The sequence below is a fragment of the Carettochelys insculpta genome, chromosome 5 (assembly GCF_033958435.1).
Source record: "Carettochelys insculpta isolate YL-2023 chromosome 5, ASM3395843v1, whole genome shotgun sequence".
Classification (NCBI taxonomy): domain Eukaryota; kingdom Metazoa; phylum Chordata; order Testudines; family Carettochelyidae; genus Carettochelys; species Carettochelys insculpta.
The window spans coordinates 71,756,813-71,762,812 of record NC_134141.1 but is presented as its reverse complement, the minus strand read 5'-3'; positions in this window follow the sequence as shown (position 1 = coordinate 71,762,812).

The window sequence follows — 6,000 nt, the reverse complement described above, 5'->3', positions numbered from 1 at the left end:
CTGTGTCTATACTAGGAACTAACTTTGAAGTTAACTTCAAAGTTAGGCACTACTTCAAAGTAGCCACCAGAGCATCGACACGCATTTTCCCTTATTTTGAAGTTAACTTCGAAGCAGGGAGCCCAACTTCGAAGTCCTTACTCCATTCCTGGGAATGAAGTAGTGCCCTACTTTGAAGTTTAACTTCGGAGTAGGGTGTGTGTATATGCTCACCTTCAAAGTTGCTTATTTTGAAGTTGTGCTTCGAAATAAGCAACTTCGAAGTTATTTTTGTAGTGTAGGCACAGACTGTGTTTCATATGACAAAATGTAGCAACAAAGAATACAGGCTATACTTACAGAATGGGGAACTCTATCCCTGGAAGCAGTGACTGAACAGGATTTGGGAGTGGGGACAGATAATTAGCTGAACAAGAGTTCCCAGTTTGATGATATTTCCAAAGGAGTTAATGCTATCCTGAAGTCTATAGAAGGAGAATCTTGCATAGGAACAGAGAAGTTATTTTGGTGTAACTCCTAGCTCTGGTGCCCACAATTCAAGAAGGATGTTGATAAATTTGAAACAGTTCAGATACAAGCCTAGAGAATGATTAAAGGATTGGAAAATGTGGTATAATTACAGACTCAAGATTCAATCTATTTATTAAGCTAATGAGTTGGTCAAGGGGTGACTTGATTAGTCTGTAAGTATCTGCATAGGGAACAAATGTTTAGCCTAGCTCTTCAGTCTAATAGAGAACAGTGTAACAGAGGCCCTTTGCTGGAAGTTGAAGATAGATAAATTCTGATGGAAAATATGGTGTAAACTTTAACAACCAGAGTAATTAACCACTAGACCAATTTGGCAAGGATTCTGCTGGAATTTCTCTCAGGTATTTTCTAAGAGACATGCACTAGGAATTATTTTGGGGAAGCTCTGTGCCCTGTGTTGTGCAGAAAGTCAGATGAGAAGATGCAATGCTTTCTTTTTTTTTCAAATAAAAACAAAAAATAGGAACCAGCCATTTCCCTGCCCCCACTCCCAGCCAATCCCATTCTGGGGCTGCTGACGTGCCTGTAGTCAGTACTGGCGAGCACCAGCACACACACACACTGAGAAGTGTTCCTTGTGGCCTGACAATCTTTGAATCTATCAAAAATTGCAGATAGACAATCACAACTAATTTTTATGTAGTTGATGTTTGTGTTGTCCAAATAACTGTGTGCATCATGGAACAAATTTTGTACATTCAATAATGTATATATTTTTAAATTGTTTCCAATTTTTTTACTTTAAAAACATGATTTTCCTTTTTTCCACACAGAACTTGTGTCTACACTATAGAGGTTTGTTGACAGAAGGGGCCTTCTGTTGGCATAATTCAGGGAGCACACACAAAGCATTCTATGGACAGAGTCTTGCCAGAACTCTGCATTTGTCTCGACAGTGTTATCCCTCAAAAAGTTGAGGAATAATGCTCTGTTGACGGAGTTCTGTAGACATTTCTATTGACAGAGAGGGCTTCCAGTTTACCGGGCAGCCCTGTTTGTGGACCTTTCTTTCGGCTGCTCTGTCAACAGAGGGCAGGGTGGTCTGTCTGCTCTCTGTCGACAGATGCTTCTAGGACAGACATAGCCAGATTATGGAATGAACTAAAATGGGGATGCCCAAGTGAGGAACTTTCCTAATAAGGGTGCATCATTTTAATCATGCATGTGTCTATTCATGTATGTATATATGCAGAATGCTGGCAACCAGAAAAAAAGAGGGAGAGCATGCATATATGCATGCAAACTAGCAGTGTTTGGATAATCTCTTGCATAGGATATTTTAACCTGGTCGTTAAACATAATATTCTCCTAGCAACATTAGTGGCTCTTGCACATTTTTATATGCGGCCAAATTGGGAATGGATTTTATCTGGACATGAAATAGGCCTGTTAGTGTTATGAACTTGTGCAATATTTGACATGATTTGGTAGCTATTATGAAGTCTCAGTACTTAAAACAAAAAACTAAAATATTTGGGAATGCAGAACGCAGTCTTATCCTTTTCTTGGTGTTAACAGGTATAAAACAGAGCTTTTATCACCAGCTGTAGCTCTGTAATGACAGTGATGAAATCCAGCTGTACTCAGTGTCCTTGCTGCAATACCAGGTGGAGTTTATCAAGGCATCTCTGATGAGGGTAAAGGACCTGATTCGTTTGGTTAAGCACTGGTTCAGGACCACATTTGCTAAACCCACAGCCCAAAACAAGTATGTGACTAATGCTTGAGCCTCTTTTCTTTTTAACAGCCATATGTTCTTGAGAAATGAACAGTGAGAACTGTATGATGGATTTTACATAGTGCATGTATTATGCTTCTCTGCTATATTTTAATGGCTGTTTTATAACTGAACAAGAATGCGGCCCGATTAGACAGTGCCCTCCAGCAAAAAAGGGAATGAAGAGGAAGAGAAAATACTGCACAGCTGTGCTAGTTTATATTGGCTTTGTGTTTTCTTTTTCCAATTAAAGTGACTCACTGTTGATTGGGGAAAAGGGCCCTCCACCTATGTGACTGACAAGACAGCTTTTGCAAAGGCGTGACTTGGTGTGAAGTTTTCAAATCTTTTCCAAATCTTTTCAACCAAATAGAGTAGAAATCTGGCAAAGACCACTGAGAAAGTGTGAAGCAAATCAGGTGAGAGCTGAGCCTTCTACAAGAAGTAACTTCTAAGTATGTATTAAATTCTGAATTGCTATTCTGAAAAATTAACATAGGACACAGATGGAGCATACATTCTGGAGAGGAAAGGGAAAGAAGGATGGTTTTGTTGCTAACCCACCAGATTGGAACTCAGGAGATTTCAGTTCAATTTTCAGATCTGCTTTAGATTTCCTGTGTGATTTTGGACAAGTCATTTAATCTTTCTGTGCTTCAGTTTCTATCTATAAAATGGGGATATAATAATGCTACTTTCTTAGGTTACTGGGAACTTGTGAGGATAAGTTCGTTAGCGTGTGACACAGCAGATACTGCAGCAGTAGGAGCCCATAAAAGGAAGGAAAGATGGCTGTTGCACTCTGCCTGCTGTGACCTTCATGTGGTCCTCTTTCTTCTCTGTTTAGATCGGGGTGGCGAATCCATGGATCTTGAGCCATATGCGGCTCTTTGAGCCTTTCAGTGCAGCTCCTCGGAGCCATGTGCTGTGACTGTCATGCTTCCTCTGTGCACTCTCTCTATCGCTTGGTGGTGAGGCATGTGGTGGTGGCTCCTCTTCAGAGCCACACACTGGGAGTGCTGCCTGCCTGCTCCATGCAAGCGCCCATTGCTTGGTGGGAGAAGCATGTGGCGGCGGCAGCAGTGACTCCAGCAGCTCTGGTGAGTTCCCAGCATTTATTTAGGGTTGGTGGGGGGGGAAGCCATTCAGCCATGTATTATATATTTTTATATATCTGTATTACAATATATATAAGTATATAGTATGTGGCTTTTGGCACTCTATCTCCCGCTATTTTGACTCTTGGTCTAAACCAGGGGTGGCCAACCAGTTAGAGACCATCACTGCTTTCTCATCACATCAGGAAGGACAGGTTACCAAAGGCTATTTAAATGATTTAAGAAACTACTTTTGTGACTCGCTACATAACAAACATTACCCATATGGAAACCCTATTTGTTACGTGTGATTTCTAGAATCCCAAATGTTTTTCTTCCCCCACCTCCTTTTAGAGCAGTTAGAGGTGGAGGTATGTGGTATTTTATGAGGTATTACTTTTAAAGAAAACAACAGCACAATGGTCTACTGAACTACCACTGTGTTCCTTTTTTGGGCTATGAGAAACCTTTCTTACTATATATCCTCCAGCTTTTTGGTCACTCAGAGGAACTAAAAAAATATTGCAACAATAATTCCTACCAGAAAAATGCTCAAGGTATGTAGGCATACTGTGAAAGGTGACACCAGCCATGTTTAACAGCCAGAAAATCCTTTATATGGGAGGGACTAAACTTATTTTATTAAATTCAGCACAAATTCATTTATATAAATTTAGCAAGTAACTAGCAGACAACTGATATCAATATTGATCCCCACAGACATGATTGGTTGATTTAAAATAAAAAGCTTCTGTTCTTAAAAACAAAGCATGAAACAGAAACACCTGTCATTCTCAGAGTGAACCTGAATATAGAGATGGGACTGATAAGCAAAGTTTGAAGGCGCACTCAAACCATCCTAAAGTATGGAGTGGTTTGGATCTTGGTTTTGCTCTCTGGACATCTAAAGCTGAAGCAAAACTACTCTGAGGCGTCCAAAAGTTGGTTACTTTACATTTTGTGTTCAGTTCTGCCTTTGCACTTACAAACTATGGTTGAAGCACCACATGGCAATCTTTGTTCTATTCCTGATGCGATTGCGAATCATCTTCATTTCATGGGATGATTGTTCACACTAATCCTGAACTTCAAATATACTGAGTCATCGCTGATTTCAGCCCTTTCGTCTTTAACTGATTTCACATGGGCCAGACTGACTTCAGGATTTCCACCAGAAAAACAGCACCAATAGCAAACATTCCACTGAAATGGGAAAGGGTGAACTATACTGGCCATGTGGCTTTCTGCAAAAAATAGCCACCACTGCCCAGAGTGGCAGTGTGACTCAGTGTTTCCCTCCCTCCTCTGACGTCCCCAGTGGAAGCTAGGGCTTCCCTTTATGCTTTCCCTTGCTGCCAGTTACAACAGTCCTCACTGGTGCAGAGGAAGGCATTTAGGATCCTCAGTGGTGCCGAAAGAAAGCTGTGTATGCTGAGGAAAGCTGATGTGTAAGTGAAAGATTGTGCATCTTGGCATGCGGCTGAGGAAGTGACAGCAATGTGATGCTACAAAAAATAATAAAGCAAACAGCACCAATATAATTTATCTCCCTGCAGCACTAGTTGGGGGATGGAGTAGGTTAGCTAAAAGATTATAGACATGGCAAAGACCTATGTTTCAATTCTGGTCAGCGAAAGAATGCTTCCCCCCCCTTCCACCTCCTTGCTGTTGAGAGGTAAAGATGGTTTTGATAATGTCTGGTTCTTCATTGTATCAAACCATTCCTGCTTCTGGAGCTGCATCTGATTCCTCTCATATTAGCAAGAAGTTTCACAGATATTCATTCCATTGCTGGAAATACATTTCATCTAACATTTGTTGCAATAAATATTACACTTTTGTAGATGCGTCCATTTAACAGCAATATGTACAGTAGAACACCTTGATTGCTGCATGTTCTAGGATTCAGATGCACCATCTATTATTTTCTCTTGAGTAATGTGAAACTTTACATAGCCCAGACTTCCTAATATCCTTCCAAAATGTGGCTGCACTGACCTGATGCAAAAACTTCATGATGCAGTATGCAAAATCTCAAATATCCCCCAAAGTTAACTGTCCAGACATCAAAGTTCTGGTCTGACTGGAGAATATTTTTGGGAGACTCCCAGATCATGAGTCCAGTGGAGATGCGTCGACACTGAAAAGAGATGTGTCGACACTGAAAAGAACTAGAGTTTGAATCTTGGCTCCTGGCTTGATTCAAACATGTACAATGGGGTCCTGGGATCCTGGATCTGAGCCCTAGGTTAGCGATTGTATGTAGACGCAAGTGGAGTTAAGTTTTGAGCCTGAATTTGAACTCTAGGTTTCAATTGCAGAGTAGACATACCCATAAATTATACCAAGATGCCTTGGCCATACAGTAGACCCCGAAGTTACGCGGGGGTTGCGTTCCTCACAACTCCTGCATAACTCAAATTGTGTGCAAGTCAGGGGAGATGGAAACCAGGTGGCAGTCTGGTTCCTGGATCCCCTGGGCTTGCAGGAGCCAGGTAACTGACTACTGCCTAGTTCTGTCTCCCCTCCCTTAGAAGGACCTGGGAAACTGGCCAGCCATGTGCTTGTCAGTTTCCCAGATTCTGTCAGCGGTGAGGAGCTGGGAACCAAGCGGCATCCTGGCTCCCAGCTACCCGCCACTGGCAGAAGCCGGGT